Raw genomic sequence first — 25,207 nt, forward strand, 5'->3', positions numbered from 1 at the left:
AGTAGGATTTTAGATTAGTTTCTACGCAATATTTTTTATGTGAGGCCCTTGGCCTCTTGTTGTGATGAAGTATGATCACTCCCTGGTTGCGATTCGACTCATTCACCCAGCACTGTGGAGAGAGCGACTGAATAGTCCCTCAGATCCAGTACCTGGAATGATGGCTTAGCCTCTCCCTCCTTAAGAGTGAGAGACCTGGCAGTGCATTAAGGCAGGCTTTCAGCTACACCCCAGTTCAAGTTGGACACGCTAAGCCTTCTACAGCTCACACGAGACCTCTAAATTACTGCTTTTCATGACCAGAAAAGTGATTCAGATGTTTTAGGAGTTTTTGTCTGTTGTGTTTTTCCTGTCTTAGAGGCAACAGACCCTTGTAGCGTGCGTGTGCGCGCACACACACACATACATGCACACACACACACTGTAAGGGTATGAGACCAACCTTGAAAAAGGTACAGCGAGCCTTAGGGTTAATGTTAAACTGCTGGAATACATTATTTGGTATGTTTTAGAGCAGAGATGGCGAGGCTCAGCATGTACCTGTCAGTGTTAAATGATTGCTCATTTCCTGCGGAGGGAGAATGGAGTAATAGCATGCAGCTGGCTCAGCTGGACCTTACCTTGCTCTCTATCGCTCTCTCTCACAATGCATTTCCACATAACATGTTGGGGGCAATGAAACAACGGAGCCCCGTTTCATTTTCAATGGAGGGAAGTGAAGTGGGCGGGGGGGGCTTATGCGAGCATGGGCGAGGGAGCATGAACAGGGCAGGACCAAAGTAGGGGAAAGCTGAACTTTATGCAAATACTCAGTGATATCGTGACACTTTTGACCAATTGAAGCTCATTATAACTTCCAGACGCTACTGGATTGGCTGTTGACACTAGCACGACCTAGCCTGCTTGCTAGCACCCACATGAAGTGGCTAGGGTGGCTATGCGAATGATCGTGTAATGTGGAAATCCCCTCTTACTCCTCCTTCTCATTCTCTTGCTCTCGTCTTTCTCAGTCTTTCCAGTTGTTGCTAGCTCTCACCATAGCAGTCCATGTGACCAAGCGTGACACACCTCTTGGGCAGGTTTTTATTAGAAAAGGGAATGAAGGTAATAAACACCTCTCTCATGCTATGGTGTATGCTGCTAGTCTGTGACCAACAGACATGGTCAATTTACTGAGACATGTAACGTTGTGATGGCCTGAGAAAGGTAACTCAACCTATCCATCTGGTCCATTTATCCAATGAATAATAAACCATTTGGATTTACTTAACACCGATTGCTCCATGGTCTCTTACGTCTATCCTTATTCTTCCTACGGCCGCTTTCCTCTTGATTAGCTAAATGTTTCATTGATCCGCCAGGTGAGAAGCTTCACGGAGGAACCATATTTATCACAAACTTTCCTGAGAATTTTTACATTTATATTATTTAAACTTGATTTAACTAGCCAAGTCAGTTAAAGAACAAATTCTAATTTACAATGACGGCCAAACCCGGAACACGCTGGGCCAATTGTGTGCTGCCCTATGAGACTCCCAATCACGGCCGGTTGTGATACAGCCTGGAATCTAACCAGGGTCTGTAGTGATGCCTTTAGCATTAAGATGCAGTGCCTTAGACCACCGCGCCACTAGGGAGCATCATACAGGAAGGATGTTGTCTGCCTCTCTCTGCCACAAGCCGGCCCTTTTTCATCAGAAAACGGTCAACGTAAATCCAGGGAATGTGACCGTCGTATAAGTCTGCAATACTGAACAAGTAAAAGCTGATCAGTTCAGGTTTCTACCCACTGTAATTAGAGATGGGCTATTATTACAGAGCTTGTATGTGCTGAAGGTGGGCTTTTTCCTCCAAATGTCAGCAAAAGACAGACTTGATAAACAGTGTGAGGATGTAGAACTAGGCTACATTTTCAATGTCCTGAGATTGTGTAAAAGCGACATGACTCACGCATTCCCTGAGAATCACAGCTAATTAAGAAAGTAATTAAGATTGTAATCTTTGCAGAGACAGAGAGCAAAAGCCCCAAATTGTCTATATTCAAATCAACCTTCAAAAGGAAATCCCGGCTCCATTCATGAAAGGGGGCAGAATTAAACCGTAACAATCACATTTTCTCTTCTTATATTCTGCCTTTTCCTGCGTCACCCGGGACATCTGTTGAAGAGCGCAACGTTACGCCAAGTAAAAAATCCCCTCTATGCACTCTGAATGACTGTTCATTATCCATTCGCCATACATATTTCGACTGCATTTATTTCAATAAATGATGTCACTCCAAGGACACACTTTCAATATGTACTGAACAAAAAATATAAATGTAAACTAAGTCTATGCAACGCTATGTGTTTGGCACGATGGCATCAATGATGCAAAAGGTGATGATGCAAATCATCTTTGTTGTGATGTTGTCTAACGCAATGCGATTTAGAAAACCTGCAACATATTTGTTCTGGCGTAGCAAGCAGAATTCGTCATATTTAGTCTATACTATTGACGGAAACCGTAAATGCTCCCTTACAAAGTAAATACTTTCTGGCTTCTTTTTTGGAGCATCCAGTGTGTTTTGCTTAGAAATGTGCCATGCACACTCAGTTAGGCTGTTTCATATTTGACATCACAGTTAGTGAGTGGTTTGACCTTCTCATAGTTCAACTTTATCCTATAGTTCATTTGTCTTTATTTTGAAGTCTGTTGAAATCATCTAGACTGGAGCATTCATCATGGTGACCACCAATTTCTATATATGATTCTGTTGTCTGTCGCACACTGTAGGCTCCCCCTTAAGCACAGTCACGTGACTTCCATAGCATACGGCTACTTAAAACAAGCGTTACTGGTGATAAGTGTTCAGGGCGGCAGGGTAGCCTAGTGGTTAGAGCGTTGGACTAGTAACCGGAAGGTTGCGAGTTCAAACCCCCGAGCTGACAAGGTACAAATCTGTCGTTCTGCCCCTGAACAGGCAGTTAACCCACTGTTCCCAGGCCGTCATTGAAAATAAGAATTTGTTCTTAACTGACTTGCCTGGTTAAATAAAGGTAAAATAAAAAAAATAAAAAATAAATTCTCTGCCTGGGTTACAAAGAAAACCTCTGTTTCCTGAAACGCTTTATGTATCCTGAAGAAAAATATAAACGCAACATGTGAAGTGTTGGTACCATGTTTCATGAGCTGAAATAAAAGAGCCCAGAAATGTTCCATACACACAAATTTGTTTACATCCCTGTTAGTGAGCATTTCTCCTTTGCCAAGATATGCCACACCTGTCAGGTGGATGGATTATCAAGAAGCTGATTAAACAGCATTGTCATTACACGGGTGCCCCTTGTGCTTGGGGCAATAAATGGCCCCTCTAAAATTTGCATTTTTGTTACACAACACAATGCTGCAGATGTCTCAAGGTTTGAGGGGGTGTGCAATTGGCATGCTGACTGCAGGAATGTCCACCAGAGCTGTGGCCAGAGAATTTAATGTTAATTTCTAATACTTTTTAATATCTACCATAAGCCGCCTCCGTTGTTTTTAAAGAATTTGGCAGTACGTCCAATCGGCCTCACAACTGTAGACCACATGTATGGTGTTGTGTGGGCGATCGGTTTGCTCGCCCTGCCACATTGTGGCAGTGGGGTTATGGTATGGGCAGGCATACGCTACGGACAATGAACACAATTGCATTTTATCAATGGCAATTTGAATGCGCAGAGATACTGCGAAGAGATCCTGAGTCTCATTCATGTGCCATTGTTGTGCCTTTTTTAAGGTATCTGTGACCAACAGATGCATATCTGTATTCCCAGACATGTGAAACCCATAGAGTAGGATCTAGTACATGTATTTCAATTGACTGATTTTCTTATATGAACTGTAACTCAGTAAAATACTTGAAAATGTTGCGTGTTGCGTTTTTTATATTTTTGTTAAGTACACATAAACAAATAAAAAAGGCATCTGCAAATGTTAAGACATCCTCTGATGTAGGTAGAGGTCTGTTTAATGTATAAGTCTAACTTAAAGTGCTTAAAGTTTTTCTCTCTACAATTCGTACCTATAAATGCAGACAATGCTTTCACTCACATTAGTTTGGATCAGGAATAAGTCAAATTCCCAATAGTCTTCCTCCTGGTTTTCCGTTCTTTCCTCTGGCAGACAGGAAAGGGTTACTCTCCATGTTTCCTGCGGTATTCCCAGTGCTCTTGCTATGTTCTGATTGCCTTCTTGATGTTAAACATTCCCAGGCTTCTATAACCTTCTAGTTAGCCTGCACCGGCCAAGAGTTATCCCAGGTGAACAAGTGGGCGAACCTCCTGTTTTTTAAGGATAAAATCTCTTCAGTTTAAAAAATATATATTTTGGTAGGGGGTGGGAGTGTTGGGAAAGCATTCTCTCTTTTTGCATGAATTCCTGAGCACCACGCCATGGGAAAGCATGTTTCCTGAACCATGTTTGTTGAATTGGCTAAGATATACAAATAAAAAAAACTTTCTGTATGTATGCAACCCTTACATTTTAGTGGAAACAAGCAATGCCAAATTTCACTTGTAGCCTACACTGTGTCTGATACAGTAACCCAGGGTTCCCCAACTGCCTGCCCGCGGGCCAAATTTGGTTTTGCCCACTGAGTTTTCTGAGCAATTTTTTTTAAAATACGTTTTTAATTTTTTATGCATTTTATTGTTCTTCATAAAATACAACAAAAAAACCCCCAGCAAATTACAGTGGGGCAAAAAAGTATTTAGTCAGACACCAATTGTGCAAGTTCTCCCACTTAAAAAGATGAGAGGCCTGTAATTTTCATCATAGGTACACTTCAACTATGACAGACAAAATGAGAAATAAAAATCCAGAAAATCACATTGTAGGATTTTTAATGAATTTATTTGCAAATTATGGAACTAAAAATCATATCATCCTTGAGAATTTACAAGCTGAGATTCCTTCTCTGCAATTTGAGACAGTTACTGTTTGCCAAACAAAAACAATTCTGCATCCCAAAATGTCCTGCAGTCTCATTCCCACGTTTCTTTTTTTCTTTCTCCCACCACATTTTTTACCCACACCGGTCCGTCTGTCTCTCTCTCTCGACACCTGGTAGACGGACCGACGGACATGTTTGGGCTGTGTTCACGTTGTCTTGCCCGACTGAATGGAACGTCTAGTGATTTGTATAAAATAATATCAAGCCCAGACTAGATAAACAACAGGAGGAACTTCTTGTCATGGACCTGACCCAGGATCAGACCTGCCAAGAAAGCCCTATATTTAGCCCAGTGATGCTCCAGCTAATTGTCCATGAGGCCTAATCATTTCCAGGCTCCCAGAGCAGCAAACAAATGATTGCAGAAGCCAGAACACTGACTGCTACCCTGAAGTTAAGTTCCCAAATTCAACCGTGATCTCAGGGCTCTGCAAACATGAGGCAAATTATGGTGGTCTTTAGCCCATCTTCCATCTTGGATCTGAGTCTAGCTGCAAAACTCCTACTTTACATACGTCCCAACGTTGTTGTCCAGTGTTTCCCATTTATTCACATGTCAACGGCACCCGTGTCGCCGCCACTCAAAAAAAACATTTACAAAAATATATTTCTGCCGAGACGTGGTTTTAAAAGGATAGTCTAAGAGTTTGGCAATTAATCCCTTTTTCTACTTACCCAGAGTCAGAAACTCATGGATACCATTTTATGTCTCTCCGTCCAGTTTGAAGGAAGTTGCAAACTAGCCTTAGCGCAAATGCTAGCTATGGTTAGCGCAAAGAATTAGCAATGGCTGGCGAAACTACCTTCAACTTCCTTCAAACTGTATGCAGATACAAATTGTATCTATTAGTTCATCTGAATCTGGGTAAGTAGAAAGGGGGCTTAATTGAGAAAATGTCACACTATCGCTTTAAGATCAGAGTGACTAGTTACAAAGAATATTTGTAGCAGAGCGAGCAGCGAGAGCCACGAGCATACAGCCACCGCTTACTCCTTATCATATATCCCTACAGTGCAGTGACGTTATATTTCAGATGGTGTCAACATAATTCCGTTTTCAGTCATTTTGGAGTAGTATATCCTTTTAAAAAAAGTCACCAGTTGTGACCTTGCAGTGGGTGTCCGGGAGCAACAAAAAATCAGCTGATTGTGATTGTTATCTTGATACTAGTGCTGAGCGATTAACTGAAGTTTAACTTTTTTATTTGGTTATTTACCAACTACACTAAACAAAAATATCAATAAAGTACTAGAGGTCGACCGATTTTAATCGGAATGGCCAATTTTAATTAGGACCGATTTCAAGTTTTCAATCGGATTTCGGTATTTTTGGACACCGATTTGGCTGATTTCAAAAAATATATATACAGTTGGGCAAAAAAGTATTTAGTCAGCCACCAATTGTGCAAGTTCACCCACTTAAAAAGATGAGAGAGGCCTGTAATTTTCATCATAGGTACACTTCAACTATGACAGACAAAATGAGAAAAAAAATCCAGAAAATCACATTTGTAGGATTTTTAATGAATTTATTTGCAAATTATGGTGCTGTTGCAATGGTAGGCAACAGCAGGCTCGTAAGCATTCATTTAAACAGCTCTTTCGTGCGTTTTGCCAGCAGCTCTTCGCAAGCACAGCGCTGTTTATGACTTCAAGTCTCTCAAGTCCCGAGATTAGGCTGGTGTAACCGATGTGATATGGCTAGCTAGTTAGCGGGTCAAACGTCACTCGCTCTGAGACTTGGAGTGGTTGTTCCCCTTGCCCTGCAAGGGCCGCGGCTTTTGTGGAGCAATGGGTAACGCTGCTTCAAGGGTGGCTGTTGTCGATGTGTTCCTGGTTTGAGCCCAGGTAGGGGCGAGGAGAGGGATGGAAGCTATACTGTTACACTGGCAATACTAAAGTGCCAAAAGAACATCCAATAGTCAAAGGTATATGAAATACAAATGGTATAGAGAGAGAGAGTCCTATAAATACTATATTACCTACAACCTACAATTGAAGTCTCATGTTAAAAGGAACCACCAACTTTCATATGTTCTCATGTTCTGAGCAAGGAACTTAAACGTTAGCTTTTTTACATGGCACATATTGCACTTTTATTATCTTCAACACTTTTGTTTTTGCATTATTTAAACCAAATTGAACATGTTTCAATATTTGAGGCTAAATTGATTTTTATTGATGTATTATATTCAGTTAAAATAAGTGTTCTTTCAGTATTGTTGCAATTGTCATTATTACAAATACATTTTAAAAAATCGTCCGATTAATCGGTATCGGCTCTTTTTGGTCCTCCAATAATCAGTATCGGCGTTGCCTTTGCCTTTTTTGTAAGGTGTCTGTGACCAACAGATGCGTATCTGTATTCCGAGTCATGTGAAATCCATAGATTAGGGCCTAATTAATTAATGAATTTAAATTGACTTATTTCCTTCTATAAACTAACTCAGTAAATTCTTTGAAATTGTTTTATATTTTTGTTCAGTATAAGTAACATTGTAAAAAAAATCCCATCAAAACCCATCAGTTTAAGAGAGATCTGCATCTCAATCCACCGCATCTGCCTATGTCGGCCTTCCGCACCTGCGGTGGACGATGACCGAGCTACAGTGGTGTTATCAGACCATTAGACATCCCGTCTTCTCACGAAAACATCTGTAGTGTCCGAACTGTTTGCGCTACAAACGAATATGACCACACTGGAAATGGGAGTCTCTCGAACCTGATGGTGTTCTCCGTTTTGATCTACGACCCCACAAGTGTGACGGGACTTGTTTTGAAGGTAACCCATACAAATAAATGGAAGTATGGAGGTAATTTTGTGCCAAATAAAAAATAAGGGGTTAAATATGTGTCCAGAAAAGCAAAAATATTACCTGAGCTTTCTTCTATCTCCTAGATATAGGACAGACACTTCAAAACATTATTCCTTATGACACATTTTTGTTGTCTTTTTTGCCCCCCCCCCCCCCTCAAAGTTAACTAAGTAATATACCCAACTGAAATATTTTATTATTTCATTGTAATTTCCAATTTTTCTATGTTGACCTGGCAATTGAATGTTCACTATTTTTGGCTTTGGAGTTTCCATAAAAAAGCTCTAATCATTCATGTTGAAACAAATGATCAAAACCGAAAATGGTGATCCTTTTATAGAACCGAAACCAAACCAACCTCTAAAAGCATTATCGCTCAGCACTACAGACTATAGGTATACTTCAACAGACCAGTCCAGTGAAACACACTGTAACTGTACCAACACCTGCCAGCAGCACTAACCCACAAAGCTCTATCACAGCTTTCACACAGGAAGCATCTCCTATCCAACGGATAGCTGCACCACGTGGGCTCCATTAGGACTGATGCCAGGCCAGGCAGTATGGGGCTGTCCTACCATTGCTTGCTGAGCTTGTTGCCGACATACAATGTGGTGGTGTGCTGGTTCTGGTTGTAAAGTCTACTTACCGCTCCAGGTCCCCCCCCCCCCCCCCCCCCCCCGTGTGTTGGGTTACAGCTCTGTTTCCTGTGTGGTTCCTGTCCCCGCTCTCGCCCTGGTGAAGCTGCGGACACATGATCGTCAGGGTCAGGGGGTGAGGAGTTGTGGTAGGAAGAGCGGATAGGGAGAATTCTGAGCGGCCCTGCCTTGAGCCTTCTAAAGCCCCAGGAAAGAGGCTTTCCTTCCTGGTTGTTCTCTCACAGGAACTCTGGGGAAACCTGCGGCCTCCCAGGCCTTTCCATGGACATTTCCATTACTATTAGACACCTAAAATGAAATAAAACTTTTTGTCAAATGCTTCGTAAACAACCGGTGTAAACTAACAGTGAAAGGCTTACTTTACGACAATGCAGAGAGAGAGAGATTGAAAAATAATAACATAAGGCATAAATACACAGAGTAACGATAACTTGGCTGTATATACAGGGTACCAGTACCTAGTCTATGTGCTGGGTTACTAGGTAATTGAGGTAGACATGTACGTATGGGTATCGGGTAGAATGACTAGGCAACCGGATAGATAATAAACAGTAGCAGCAGCGTATGTGATGATTCAAAAGAGTTGGTGCAAAAAGGGCCAATGCAGATAGTCCGGGTACCTATTTGGTTGACTATTTACAGTAGCAGTCTTATGGCTTGGGGATAGAAGCTGTTCAGGGTCCTATTGGTTCCAGAGTTGGTGCGTTGGTACCGCTTACCATGTGGTAGCAGAGAGAACAGTCTATGACTTGGGTGGCAGGAGTCTTTGACAACTTTTAGGGCCTTCCTCTGACACAGCCTGCTGTAGTGGTACTGGATTTCAGGGAGCTCGGCCCCAGTGATTGTACTGGGCCGTACACACTACCCTCTGGAGCGCCTTGCGGTCGGATGCCAAGCAGTTGCCATACCAAGCGGTGAGGCAGCCAGTCAAGATGCTCTCAATGGTGCAGCTGTAAAAAAAAGATTGAGGATCTAAGGGCCCATGCAAAATCTTTTCAGCCTCCTGAGCGGGAAGAGGCATTGTTATGCCTTCACGATTGTGTTGGTGTGTGTGAACCATGTTAATTCCTTAGTGATGTGGACATCGAGTAACTTGAAACACTCCAACCCATTCCACTACAGCCCTGTTGATGTGGATGGGGGCGTGCTCGGTCCTCCGTTTCTGGTAGTCCACGATCAGCTCCTTTGTCTTGCTAACGTTGAGGAAGAGGAGGTTGTCATTTTTTTGTAGGGGGTAGGTCTGCTTTAATATTTCATATTGTGGCTTCCATCAATATAATTTTCTGTATCATTTCCAATCCCCCATTTTTTTTAAAATTTTTTTTTATATTTAAAAAAATGTATTTTCCCTAACCCTACCACCCCTCCCCGAGTAAACTAATGGCTAACAACTCTTAGGCTTCTACTTCCAGCTTATACAGTTGAAGTCAGAAGTTTACATACACCTTAGCCAAATACATTTAAACTCAGTTTTTCACAATTTCTGACATTTAATCCTAGTAAAAATTCCCTGTCTTAGGTCAGTTAGGATCACCACTTTATTTTAAGAATGTGAAATGTCAGAATAATAGTGTAGAGAGTGATTTATTTCAGCTTTGATTTCTTTCATCACATTCCCAGTGGGTCAGAAGTTTACATACACTCAATTAGTATTTGGTAGCATTGCCTTTAAATTGTTGAACTTGGGTCAAACGTTTCGGGTAGCCTTCCACAAGCTTCCCACAATAAGTTGGGTGAATTTTGGCCCATTCCTCCTGACAGAGCTGGTGTAACTGAGTCATATTTGTAGGCCTCCTTGCTCGCACACGCTTTTTCAGTTCTGCCCACACATTTTCTATAGGATTGAGGTCAGGGCTTTGTGATGGGCACTCCAATACCTTGACTTTGTTGTCCTTAAGCCATTTTGCCTCAACTTTGGAAGGATGCTTGGGGTCATTGTCCATTTGGAAGACCCATTTGCGACCAAGCTTTAACTTTAACTGATGTCTTGAGATGTTGCTTCAATATCCACCTAATTTTCTGGCTCATGATGCCATCTATTTTGTGAAGTGCACCAGTCCCTCCTGCAGCAAAGCACCCCCTCCTGCAGCAAAGCACCCCCGCAACATGATGCTGCTACCCCTGTGCTTCACGGTTGGGATGGTGTTCTTCAGCTTGCAAGCCTCCCCCTTTTTCCTCCAAACATAACGATGGTCATTATGGCCAAACAGTTCTATTTTTGTTTCAACAGACCAGAGGACATTTCTCCAAAAAGTATGATCTTCGTCCCCTTGTGCAGTTGCAAACCGTAGTCTGGCTTTTTTATGGCAGTTTTGGAGCATTGGCTTCCTTGCTGAGCGGCCTTTCAGTTTATGTCGATATAGGACTCGTTTTAATGTGGATATAGATACTTTTGTACCTGTTTCCTTCATCTTCACAAGGACCTTTGCTGTTGTTCTGGGATTGATTTGTACTTTTCGCACCAACGTACGTTCATCTCTAGGAGACGGAACGCGTCTCCTTCCTGAGCGGTATGACGGCTGCATGGTCCCATGGTGTTTATACTTGCGTACTATTGTTTGTGCAGATGAACATGGTACCTTCAGGCGTTTGGAAATTGCTCCCAAGGATGAACCAGACTTGTGGAGGTCTGCAATTTTTCTTCCTGAGGTCTTAGCTGATTTCTTTAGATTTTCCCATGATGTCAAGCAAAGAGGCACTGAGTTTGAAGGTAGGCCTTGAAATACATCCACAGATACACCTCCAGTTGACTCAAATAATGTAAATTTGTCTATCAGAAGCTTCTAAAGCCATGACATAATTTTCTGGAATTTTCCAAGCTGTTTAAAGGCACATTCAACTTAGGGTATGTAAACTTCTGACCCACTGGAATTGTGATACAGTGAATTATAAGTCAAATGGCTGTAAACTATTGTTGGAAAAATGACTTGTGTCATGCACAAATTAGATGTCCTTACCAACTTTCTAAAACCCTATAGTTTGTTAACAAGACATTTGTGGAGTGGTTGAAAAACTAGTTTTAATGACTCCAACCTTCAGCCATTCCTGTACTTGCGACCAAAAACAAGCTACATTTGAACAGTACCAAAACAAATTATCTAATGTTTCTTTCTCTTCGCAGTAAAATCAGAGGAGCTGGGATGCTTGTATCCCCAATATATGTAACATTCTATTGGTTGCAAGAATTTTGTATAATAATTAAAATTGAAAACCTCTAAGTTTTGAATCTTGTTTTGTTTATCAGTTCATAAACCATGTGCCATAGAATCGGTACATCGAAAATCTCTTCCCAACTATTTTGCAATCTATATGGCACAGCTGTCATCATTTTTTGGGGGTCCTTAAATGAAACTGGTATACTTATTTTACTTACATTCTCCCCTTCCACTTGCCTCTTCCATTTTTGTGATAATGCTGCAAAGAGTGGGTTGTAATTTTGAGTAGAGCAGACACTTACAGTGGGGCAAAAAAGTATTTAGTCAGCCACCAATTGTGCAAGTTCTCCCACTTAAAAAGATGAGAGCCCTGTAATTTTCATCATAGGTACACTTCAACTATGACAGACAAAATGGAAAAAAAATCCAGAAAATCACATTGTAGGATTTTTAATGAATTTATTTGCAAATTATGGTGGAAAATAAGTATTTGGTCACCTACAAACAAGCAAGATTTCTGGCTCTCACGGACCTGTAACTTCTTCTTTAAGAGGCTCCTCTGTCCTCCACTCGTTACCTGTATTAATGGCACCTGTTTGAACTTGTTATCAGTATAAAAGACACCTGTCCACAACCTCAAACAGTCACACTCCAAACTCCACTATGGCCAAGACCAAAGAGCTGTCAAAGGACACCAGAAACAAAATTGTAGATCTACACCAGGCTGGGAAGACTGAATCTGCAATAGGTAAGCAGTTTGGTTTGAAGAAATCAACTGTGGGAGCAATTATTAGGAAATGGAAGACATACAAGACCACTGATAATCTCCCTCGATCTGGGGCTCCACGCAAGATCTCACCCCGTGGGGTCAAAATGATCACAGGAACGGTGAGCAAAAATCCCAGAACCACACGGGGGGACCTAGTGAATGACCTGCAGAGAGCTGGGACCAAAGTAACAGCCTACCATCAGTAACACACTACGCCGCCAGGGACTCAAATCCTGCAGTGCCAGACGTGTCCCCCTGCTTAAGCCAGTACATGTCCAGGCCTGTCTGAAGTTTGCTAGAGAGCATTTGGATGATCCAGAAGAATATTGGGAGAATGTCATAAGGTCAGATGAAACCAAAATAGAAGTTTTTGGTAAAAACTCAACTTGTCGTGTTTGAAGGACAAAGAATGCTGAGTTGCATCCAAAGAACACCATACCTACTGTGAAGCATGGGGGTGGAAACATCATGCTTTGGGGCTGTTTTTCTGCAAAGGGACCAGGACGACTGATCCATGTAAAGGAAAGAATGAATGGGGCCATGTATCGTGAGATTTTGAGTGAAAACCTCCTTCCATCAGCAAGGGCATTGAAGATGAAACGTGGCTGGGTCTTTCAGCATGACAATGATCCCAAACACACCGCCCGGGCAATGAAGGAGTGACTTCGTAAGAAGCATTTCAAGGTCCGGGAGTGGCCTAGCCAGTCTCTAGATCTCAACCCCATAGAAATCTTTGGAGGGAGTTGAAAGTCCGTGTTGCCCAGCAACAGACCCAAAACATCACTGCTCTAGAGGAGATCTGCATGGAGGAATGGGCCAACATACCAGCAACGGTGTGCGAAAACCTTGTGAAGACTTACAGAAAATGTTTGACCTCTGTCATTGCCAACAAAGGGTATATAACAAAGTATTGAGAAACTTTTTGTTATTGACCAAATACTTATTTTCCACCATAATTTGCAAATAAATTCATAAATCCTACAATGTGATTTTCTGGATTTTCTTCCCTCATTTTGTCTGTCATAGTTGAAGTGTACCTATGATGAAAATTACATGCCTCATCTTTTTAAGTGGGAGAACTTGCACAATTGGTGGCTGACTAAATACTTTTTTCGATTTTTGGTTCCAACTACCGTGTCTTTGTGAGACGCAGAGTAGGTGAACGGATGATCACCGCATGTTTGGTTCCCAACGCGAAGCATGGAGGAGGATGTGTGATGGTGTGGGGTGCTTTGCTGGTGACACTGTCAGTGCATTATTTTGAATTCGAGGCACACTTTACCAGCATGGCTACCACAGTATTCTGCAGCGATATGCCATCCCATCTGGTTTGCACTTAGTCCCACAATGCTTTGTTTTTCAACAGGACAATTACCCACACACCTCCAGGCTGTGTAAGGGCTATTTGACCAAGAAGGAGAGTGATGGAGTGCTGCATCAGATGACCTGGCCACAGTCACCAGACCTCAACCCAATTGAGATGGTTTGGGATGAGTTGGACCGCAGAGTTAAGGAAAAGCAGCCAACAAGTGCTCCGCATATGTGGGAACTCCTTCAAGACTGTTGGAAAAGCATTCCAGGTGACTACCTCGTGAAGCTGGTTGAGAGGATGCCAAGAGTGTGCAAAGCTGTCATCAAGGCAAAGGGTGGCTAGTTTGAAGAATCTAGAATCTAAAATATATTTTGATTTGTTAAACACTGGTTACTAACATGATTCCGTATGTGTTATTTCATAGTTTTGATATCTTCACTATTATTCTACAATGTAGAATATTCTACAACTATTCTACAAATAGTAAAAAGAAAGAAAAACCCTTGAATGATTTGTGTCCAAATTGAATAATTTGTGTCCAAATGTTTGACTGGTACTGTATGTTGAAAAATCTTGCATATCTTAATTTATTTCCACATTTAATGAATAATATGTGTAATAATGTTGGCAGTTCATTTGAATGATTGTTACCTATGACCAGGATTGGCATTACAAAAATTACATTTATGGAAAGCAATCATTATTTTGGCAAACCAATTATTGTAATTCATCCTGTATTGTCCCTAATTTCATTTCCCCATAGCAACAGATGTGGGATACACACACACACACACACACACACACACACACACACACACACACACACACACACACACACAACCCACAATTACCACAAGCTCAGATGTTCAACAGTTGTTCTATCCCGAGCCCAACTCAAGAGAAGACTTGATGTGCGAATTTATATGCAGTTATAGCTGTTTGAGAAGGCATGCAAGATTGAGGAGATTTGATTAACCAATGTCAAGTTTTAGCTGATGGCGCTCAGATACACCCCCTACCCTGAAACGCACACACAGGGCTCCCCCGTTCTGACCATTTTCCCAAGCATCTCTGTGTAGTCAAATATTTTTAATATTTTGTGCCACCAGGGCCACAAACATTTTCCCCCTCTATGATTGACCGAGCGTGACCCTCCCCATGGGTTACTGCAGCTAGTGTTGCCAGCACTGCCACTGCCACAAAATCATCAAGGTTCTCATTAGCAGCTTTCAGAAATTCCTTGTATATTATGCTCACCCATCTGGGGGCTTTGACTTTGTTGGACCAGCCCTGCCAGGCAGACTCAGACTTTTGAGTGGGTAGTGCTGCTTTAGTGGGTCTCTGACCGCGTTTATCTTTCTGTCTTGGTTGCATTTAAGCCACTTGCAGTAGTCCTATACAACATAAGGATTTCTCCTTAGCGTGTATGTGGCTCAGGTGGGTGTCTAGTGTAGTGTACAGGGTTGGGGACCGCTCCATCATGTTAAGACTATAGATTATAAATATTACTTCTTTATTTTTTAATTATTAATTATTTATTTTAAAATGTATATCCTGTATCTGCACAAAATTGAAAGCTCTCTCGGTCACAACTCTAGCTCTTAGACACGCAAATGCCAGAGCCCATGTAACCATTTTCCTTTTTCACTCACTTAACACAAAAACACACACCCCACCTTCTATCACAATACACCCACACATACCCACATACTTTGCCTTCTATGGCCTCTGTTTGCTGTGTTTTTATCCCTACCATGTTGATTCCTACCCAATTTTTGTATTTTAAGTACTTTTTGTGGCACCACACTGCAAGGTCACTGACCTCCTTCCAATAGGCTGTCTCATCGTCGTCGGTCATCAGGCCTACCACCGTTGTGTCAGCAGCAAACTTGATGTTTGAAGTCGTGCACAGCCACACAGTTGTGGGTGAAAAGGGAGTACAGGAGGGGACTAAGAACGCACCCCTGACAGTCTCACGTGTTGAGGGTCAGTGTGGCGGATGTGTTGTTGCCTACCGTCGCCACCTAGGGGTGGCCAGTCAAGAAGTCCAGGATCCTGTTGCAGAGGGAGGTGTTCAGTCCCAGGGTCCTGAGCTAAGTGATGAGCTTGGAGGGCACTATGGTGTTGAACGCTGAGCTGTAGTCAATGAACAGCATTCTCATGTAGGTGTTCCTCTAGTCCAGATGGGAGAGGGCAGTGTGGAGTGCAATAGATATTGAGTCATCTGTGGATCTGTTGGGTAGTTATGCGAATTGTAGTGGGGTCCATGGTGTCTGGGATGATGGTGCTGTGAGCATTTCATGGCTACAGATGTAAGTGCTACTGTGCGATAGTAATTTAGGCATGTTACCTTGGTGTTCCTGATCAGAAGGACTATGGTGGTCTGCTTGAAACACTGACTGGATCAATAGAGGTTGAACATGTCAGTGAAGACACTTGCCAGCTGGTCAGCACATGCTCTGTGTACACGTCCTGCTAATCCTTGTGGCCTTGTGAATGTTAGCCTGTTTTATAGGTCTTCCTCACATAAGCTACGGAGAGTGAGATCACACAGCTGGTGCTCTCATGCATGGTTCAGTGTTACTTGTTTCGAAGCGAACATAAAAGCATTTTGCTCGTCTGGTAGACTCACGTCACTGGGCAGCTCGCTGCTAGGTTTATCTTTTGTAATCTCTGATAGTTTGCAAGCCCTGCAACATCCAATGAGTGTCAGAGTAGTAGTACTCGATCTTAGTCCTATATTGACGCTTTGCCTGTTTGATGGCTCATGGGAGGTTGTAGCGGGATCTCTTTTAATCGTCTGGATTAATGACCCGCTCCTTGAAAGCTGCAGCTCTGTCCTTTAGCTCTGTACGGATGTTGCTTGTAATCCATGGCTTCTGGTTGGGATATGTACGTACGGTCACTGTGGGGAAAATGCCGTCGATGCACTTTTTTTTAATGAAGCCGGTGACTGACGTGGTAAACTCCTGAATGTTATTGGATGAATCTGGAACATATATTTCAGTCTGTTCTAGCAAAGTAGTCCTGTAATTTAGCATCCGCTGCATCGGCCCACTTCCGTATTCACTGGTACTTCCAGTTTAGATTTTTTGCTTGTAAACCGGAATCAGGAAAATAGTTATGGTCAGATTTGCCAAAGGGAAGGCAAGGGAGAGCCTTGTATGCGTTTCTGTGTGTGGAGTAAAGGTGATCTAGAGTTGTCTCCTTTAGTTGCACAGGTGACATGCTGGTAAAAATTTGGTAAAACGGATTTCAGTTACCCTGCATTCAAATCACTGGCCATGAGAACCGCTGCCTGAGCCAGGTGGGTGGAAAATGTGGTAATAGGACTGAGTTTTTCCTGATCAGGTCACGTGGTTGGGAAACATTCCTCGCCGTATTTTTACAATAGGCCATTATGTGATACATACAGTATCATACCTGGTTTCTCCACCTCCCCTCATTCTGTACTCTGTGGTACTTTGGGGATGTCAAGAAGAGGCGTGCTTGCGGCCGAGGGAGGGAGGGAGGGAGGGAGAGAGTAAACTGTGTTTGTCAGCTTTTTAAACCCCAATGTTTTCTACTCTCCTCCGCTCCTCATCCTAATGACAGACTAATCCCCCTCTCCTGTTCCTTCTCTCCTCCACCGATTATAAATAGGTCTCTTTTTTTTCTCCCCTGCTCTGCCTGCTTCGCACAGAAAATTAGCCGAGATGATGAGTCTGCTCTTGCAAGCAATCAATTCTCTGTGCTAAGTCCCTCAAAAGAAGGTTACCTGTGGCAATAGAGACCCAGGCAGCCTCGAAACCCCAATCCTGCCTCTCCTGCCAATTTTCTATTCAACTAATTAAAAAAATTGCATCGGCCTGGAGAGTGAGCTGAATGAAATGTCAAAATATTGATGTGATTTTAGCGCGTTTGTTATGGGGAGCGACAGGTAGGGAGGCAGGCAGGCCATAGCTGTGTGGAGGAATTAGGAGTGGCTGTGCCAACCAGGGGGTACTTTAATGATATTAGTAGTGATCTAGTTATTTATGAGGCTGTAAGTTATTCATGCCCCGGGCAGGCTATCTGTCACAGCTTGAGCTGAGTGCTTTGACTGGAGCCAATTATAGTCTGGCTAAATACTGGCGGCCGCAACACTGCGGTACTTGAAAGTCTTTCAAATAATTTACTGTCTTGAGTGTCTTCTTCACCCCTCTGCCCATGGTGATGGACTTAAGTACTACAAGCAGGGTGGTGTTCAGTAGGGAGGAAGTGTTTGGAAACATATATTACCTGATATTGTCCAATTAGAGATGCTCCATTGGATTCCGTATTTGTACAAGTGCAGAGTTCGATACTGCGACCAAAAGTGTCGCATTTGCAACCATTTGACTTGGCAGTGCGACACACTTTTAAAAAAAATGTTTTTACCTGGTCACGTTAGTTTCACAATTAGCTGTTTTTATTATCATGATTCATTCAAAGAGTAATGTGCAATTGACCAAAAATATACCAACTTTCTGAGGAGGAAACAACGGCACGGGAATGCCCCCATCTGTGTGTGTGCAGTGTACGTAGGGCCAAATGTCTACCACTTTGTATAGCTGTACCGTCGATGGAAATGGAAATTCACAGGTACCTGTACCTGGCAGAATCATTATGATTTGCATCAATCCAGTGGCCATTTGTTTTGATAACTCCATCACAAGTACACTACAGACCATGGGGGCGTGTCCATAAACTAATCTTGGAAAGATTATGTAACCTAATTAGCCTACTCCTGTCTATACAGGGATAAATAAAATCATTCAAAATAGGCTACTACACCAGAAAGCATGATTTGGCCACGGAGGATGATTAGCTTATTTAAAATGTAAAAAAATAAGTTGTGGATTTTTAAAAATCACATTACATTGCCTACAGTCGGAAGGGCCTGCTATTTGGGCAGCTCGTTGCAAATACCACAGATTGTTGCGTTGCGACTGTCGGTGAAAAGTGGAGTTTAGAAAGCAAATGGCTATTGCTGTAAAGAGAAGACAGACTAATAGACTCATCTTTATTTTATAGTTATACAAATTGTAATCTTAATTGATTGAACAGTATTGCAAGCCTATCTTGTTGGTACCAGTAGAGAACATCGGCCATATCCCAATCTAGACACCATAATGACGAAGCAAAAACAGGTTTTTAGCAATTTTTGCAAATGTATTAAAAATACAAGAACATACCTTATTTACGTAAGTATTCAGACACTTTGCTATGAGACTCAAAATGACCTCAGGTGCATCCTGGTTCCATCGATCATCAAATCAAATCAAATGTATTTATATAGTCCTTCGTACATCAGCTGATATCTCAAAGTGCTGTACAGAAACCCAGCCTAAAACCCCAAACAGCAAGCAATGCAGGTGTAGAAGCATGGTGGCTAGGAAAAACTCCCTAGAAAGGCCAAAACCTAGGAAGAAACCTAGAGAGGAACCAGGCTATGTGGCGTGGCCAGTCCTCTTCTGGCTGTGCCGGGTGGAGATTATAACAGAACATGGCCAAGATGTTCAAATGTTCATAAATGACCAGCATGGTCCGAATAATAATAAGGCAGAACAGTTGAAACTGGAGCAGCAGCACGGCCAGGTGGACTGGGGACAGCAAGGAGTCATCATGTCAGGTAGTCCTGAGGCATGGTCTTCCGAGAGAGAGAAAGAGAATTAGGGCGAGCACACTTAAATTCACACAGGACACCGAATAGGACAGGAGAAGTACTCCAGATATAACAAACTGACCCTAGCCCCCGACACATAAACTACTGCAGCATAAATACTGGAGGCTGAGACGGGAGGGGTCAGGAGACACTGATGTATCATCCTTGATATGTTTCTACATATTGATTGGCGTTTACCTTTGGTAAATTTAATTGACTGGACATGATTTGGAAAGGCACACACCTGTCTATATAAGGTCCCACAGTTGAAAGTGCATGTAAGAGCAAAAACCAAGCCATGAGGTTGAAGGAATTGTCCGTAGAACTCCGAGACAGGATTGTGTCGGCCTCTATCATTCTTAAATGGAAGAAGTTTGGAACCACCAATACTCTTCCTAGAGCTGGCCGCCCAGCCAAACTGAGCATTCGGGGCAGAAGGGCCTTGGTCAAGGAGGTTACCAAGAACACAATGGTCACTCTGGCAGAGCTCCACAGTTCCTCTGTGGAGATGGGAGAACCTTTCAGAAGGACAACCATCTCTGCAGCACTCCACCAATCAGGTCTTTATGGTGGAGGGGCCAGACGGAATCCACTCCTCAGTAAAGGCACATGACAGCCTGCTTAGATTTAGTCAAAAGGCACCTGAAGGACTCAGACCATGAGAAACAAGATTCTCTGGTCTGATGAAACCAAGATTGAACTTTTTGGTCTGAATGCTTTCTGAATGAGCTATAGCCTTGGCCCAATCTATGCAACTACACTCACAGCCATGCAGTGAAGGGTCTTTTTTGCCAACAGTGATTGTTTATATTATTAGCCTAAATTATGACTATCCAATCTACTCATCACATTATGAATAGTAGGCTATTTTACATAATTTTGTAAATGTGATGATGCATGGAATTACTTATTATAACAGTGCATTTTTATGGTGAATATTAGAAACTCTTGCGCCTCCTATGGCTACAGAAACACGGCTAGCCAAACACAACAGTCTGGCTGATGTGCACCTGAATTAAAGGGTAACTACACAAAATAAATCAAATTTCTCAAAAATTGTCACCTGATGTTGTTTAAGCATGGTTGTGGACTTAGAATATCCAATGTTGTTTTTCGAAAAACAAAATGCAAAAAAACAGAAAAAAACTGGGAGAAATCACGGGGGGGTTGGGAGTATCATTGTATAAAGTATCATTTTTTTCCCTCAACTTCTCTGGAGGATTTAGCAGAAGAGAACACATGGCACTTTGTAAACGGCAATAAATACATTTTAAGTCTCTTTGCTGTTAGAGTAAATCTATCCAAATAAACGTAAGAACACAAGAGCATTCTAATTTAAAAGATGGCTAGTCATTATTAGCCTGGTTCTGTATATAATGTAGGCACATTATTGGAGTCATTATCAATTATTGAAAAAAATATATAATAAAATTGGTGTGACCAAATCATGTGCAGATGCCGATTAATCGGCTGATTTTGATATATATTTCTCACTATACCATTTGTATTTCATATACCTTTGACTATTGGATGTTCCTATAGGCACTTTAGTATTGCCAGCCTAATCTCGGGAGTTGATAGGCTTGAAGTCATAAAGAGTGCTTTGCTTCAAGCATTGCTAAGAGCTGCTCGCAAACGCAGTAAAGTGCTGTTTTGAATGAATGCTTACGAGCCTGCTGCTGCCTACCACTTCTCAGTCAGACTGCTCTATCAAATATCAAATCATAAACTTAATTATAATAAACACACAGAAATACGAGCCTTTGGTCATTAATATGATCATATCAGGAAACTATAATTTCAAAAACAAAACGTTTATTCTTTCTGCGAAATACGGAACCATTCCATATTTTGTTGAAGGGATGGCAACCCTAAATCCTAAATATTGCTGTTACATTGCACAGCCTTCAATGTTATGTCATAATTATGTAAAATTCAGGCAAATTTATTACGGTCTTTGTTAGGAAGAAACACAGTTCGCAACGAGCCAGGCGGCCCAAACTGTTGCATATACCCTGACTCTGCTTGCAAGAGAAGTGACACAATTTCCCTAGTTAATATTGCCTGCTAATATGCATTTATTTTAATGAAATATGAGGGTTAAAAAATATACTTCTATGTATTGATTTGAAGAAAGGCATTGATGTTTATGGTTAGGTAGATTTTGTGCAACGAATGTGCTTTTTTTTCACATGCGCTTTTTGTTAAATCATCACCCGTTTGGTTGAATTAGGCTGTGATTCGATGATAAATGAACAGGCTGGAGAGCTACTGGGGTTGCAGGCTTTTGTTCCAGACCTGCACTAATACACTTGATGACTACTAATGATAGTGACTGTTTATATGCAACGCAGGACAAGCTAGTTAACCTAGCAATATCATCAACCATGTGTAGTTAACTAGTGATTATGTGAAGATTGATTGATTGTTTTTTACAAGATAAGTTTAATGCTAGCTGGAAATTTACCATGGCTCATTGCAGCCACAAGGTTCTTTTGATGCGGCACTCGTGTAACAGGTGGTCAGCCTGCCACGCAGTTTCCTCATGGATTGCTATATAATCGGCCATAATCGGTGTCCAAAAAAGGGCGATTAACGATTTTATTATGAAAACTTGAAATCGGCCCTAATTAATCGCCCATTTTTTTACATCACAGAGTCACCTCTAAGGCCTGTGAACCCTTTACAGTGTCTTCAGGATCTATTCACACCCCTTGGCTTTTTCCACATTTTTCTGGTTTACGAGGTGGGATTACAATAAATCCTAACATTTGGAAAAAATGATGAAAAATAAAACACTAGTTTACTGTATCTTGATTACATAAGTACTCAACCCCCTGAGTCAATACATGTTAGTCTTTCTGGGTAAGTTTCTAATATGTTTGCACACCTGGATTGTACGATATCTTCACACTATTATTAAAAACAAATTCAAGCTCTGTCAAGTTGGTTGTTAATCATTGCTGGACAGCCATTTTCAAGACTTGCCATATATTTTCAAGACAATTTAAGTCAAAACTAACTAGGCCACATCTTCAGTGTAGATTTGGCCTTGTGTTTTAGGTTATTGTCTTGCTAAAAGGTGAATTTGTCTCCGTGTCTGTTGGAAGCAGATTGAACCAGGTTTTCCTCTAGAATTTTACCTGTGCTTAGCTCTATTCTGTTTCTTTTTATCATAAACTCCCTAGTCCTTGCCACTGACAAGCATACCCATAACATAATGCAGCCACTCCCATGCTTCAAAATATGAAGAGTGGCACTCAGTGATGTTTTGTGTTTGATTAGCCCCAAACGTGACACTTTGTGTTCACAACATAAGTATTTAATTTCTTTGACAAATCTTTTCAGTTTTACTTTACTGCCTTGTTGCAAGCAGGATACATGTTTTGGAATATGTTTTATTCTGCACAGGCTTCTTTCTTTTTAGTATGTCATTTAGGTTAGTATTATGGAGTAACTACAATGTTAAACTCTGCAACTGTATCTTTGTGTTAACTCCTGAACTTATTTGGCATGCAATAACAAAGGCGTTGAATACTTATTGATTCAACACATTTCAGCTTTTCATTTTTCATTCATTTGTGCAACTTTCTAAGAACATAATTCCGCTTTGACATTTTGGCGTATTGTGTGTAGGCTAGTGACAACAAAAAAAAAATCCTACATTTATTCCATTTTAAATTCAAGCTGAAACAACAATTTGTGGAAAAAGTCAAGTGGTGTGCCTTCAGAAAGTATTCACTGTACGTATAAAGGGCCCCCACCAAGATGTAGTTACAACACATAGTAGCTTTTTACCCTTCACCTCTCTGAAAGGTAGGCTTCATGTGTCTACAGAGAAAGTGAGGGAGGGAGGGAGAGCGAGAAGATCTTTATAGCGAGCAGCTAGAGAGATCAACTGAGTACTGAATCACCTTTATTAATGCAATAAAGGCATAAGACTAGCGAAAAGGGATAGGACACACACACAGCAAAGTGTGTCTGAGCTGATGTGTTGGTCACTGGGCAGGCTGTGTGTTGTCTGGCAGCATGTTGGGTCTCTGGGCTGAAGTGATACCATTGTTCCCTCGAGCTCCATGCTCAGGGGGATTAAACAGACTGGTGTGGTCTAGAGTCTAATCTCAGACCTTAATGAGCCAAGGCTTAATCTGCCAGAACAGGACAGAGTAAATAGACACTGCTGCTAAAGTACATCATCAGGACATGTAACATCGGTTAGTTTTGATAGTTGATACTCCAGAATCCATGTCTGTATGTTGGCATCAGATGCTTGGATCAGATGCTGTCTGGATACACATTGACTGACTGCCCCAGAGACTGAGATCAGCTCTTTGTTCTATTCTCCATCCCCACCCTGCTCTCTATCCTAGCCTCAACTCTGTCTTCTCTCGCTATTATTTTCTATCCCTCTCTCTCTATCCCTCTCTCTCTCTCTATCCCTCTCTCTCTCTATCCCTCTCTCTATCCCGCTCTCTCTCTATCACTCTCTCTCTCGCTCTCTATCCCTCTCTCTATCTCTCTCTCTATCTATCCCTCTCTCTCTCTCTATCCCTCTCTATCTCTCTCTCTCTCTCTCTCTCTCTCTCTCTCTCCCTCTCTCCCTCTCTCCCTCTCTCCCTCTCTCCCTCTCTCCCTCTCTCCCTCTCTCCCTCCGGTTTCTCTTCACCGAGTCTCCTCAGATCCGTGGGGCTTGGAGAGTTGTTATCTCTCCTGAGTCAAGGGTAACCACCACCAGGGTCTCTGTGGGATCAATTTAAAAGGGAAGCGCTTGTCTCTCCTCTCATCCTCCTCTCCTCTCCTGGCCGGGCCCTCCTGGCTGATTGGTTCCGCTCGCCAGGAACACACAGGCTTTTGATCTCTCCCTCGTTAAGTTTTGGGAGCTTGGCGCTCAAAGTCTTGTCTTCATAATCCAACAGGGTTTCTGTTCCACTTTACAGAGTATCTGTGTCTCTGGGTTTGCACCTGTGTGAGATGTTGTTTCAATCTTTTCAACATTTTTTGTACCATCTTTAGTGAATCTACTGCAGTTTCTCAAAGTAAAAATAAAATGCCTCCCCCTGGTTGACTTCTGTAGGCACTGAGCAGCTTGCTTCTTTACACACAGTAATGTTACTCTGGTTAGAAGTGTCTCGCAGTGCCAATGTATTCACTCACAGTGGATCTACTTTTCTCCCGTCGGGTCACAAAGAGAAGGAAAGGAACGCTGCTGGCACTTGTGAGCAGTCTCTGTTGTCCCTGGCTGAACAGTTGAACTGTGTCTCTCTTTTGTAAGACATGAATTACCAGTGTGACCCTAATGTACGAACAAGTAGAGCGACCAGGGACAGACAGGCTTGTAGGGGGAGAATGCTGCATGCTTCGCCTGCCCCATCTCACAGGGAATTGGGATGGTGAGTGACTAGTCTGCGTGGTTTCACGGTATTGTGCCTAGCTCAACTATGGCAGGAGGACCCTATGAGCTCTGGTCAAATGTAGTGAACCATAGGGACAGGTCTGGGATCTGCCAGGGACCTCACAGTACGATATTATCTCGACACTTAGGTGCCGATACGTATTTCGATTCTCTCAATTCTGTATGTATTGCGATTTGATGTTCCAAATATATTGCTCACTATAGAGTGCCTTGCGAAAGTATTCGGCCCCCTTGAACTTTGCGACCTTTTGCCACATTTCAGGCTTCAAACATAAAGATATAAAACTGTATTTTTTTGTGAAGAATCAACAACAAGTGGGACACAATCACGAAGTGGAACGACATTTATTGGATATTTCAAACTTTTTTAACAAATCAAAAACTGAAAAATTGGGCGTGCAAAATTATTCAGCCCCTTTACTTTCAGTGCAGCAAACTCTCTC

The 25,207-nt window shown here is 42.1% G+C and overlaps 1 protein-coding gene across 6 annotated transcripts in view; it reads left to right on the top strand.

Annotated features, from left to right (window-relative positions):
* Nucleotides 1-25,207, top strand: part of LOC110535556 (zinc finger protein 438) — a 117,365-nt gene that overhangs the window by 23,136 nt on the left and 69,022 nt on the right. The window contains exon 1 of one of the 6 annotated variants that reach the window (XM_036935285.1): nt 13,890-13,954. The exons of the other annotated variants lie outside the window; for them this stretch is intronic. The gene's annotated coding sequence lies outside the window, so the exon portion shown is untranslated. Of the gene's footprint in view, nt 1-13,889; nt 13,955-25,207 lie in introns of those variants that run through there. 6 annotated transcript variants of the gene reach the window in all.

This window comes from Oncorhynchus mykiss, chromosome 11 (genome assembly GCF_013265735.2).
Source record: "Oncorhynchus mykiss isolate Arlee chromosome 11, USDA_OmykA_1.1, whole genome shotgun sequence".
Taxonomy (NCBI): Eukaryota; Metazoa; Chordata; class Actinopteri; order Salmoniformes; family Salmonidae; genus Oncorhynchus; species Oncorhynchus mykiss.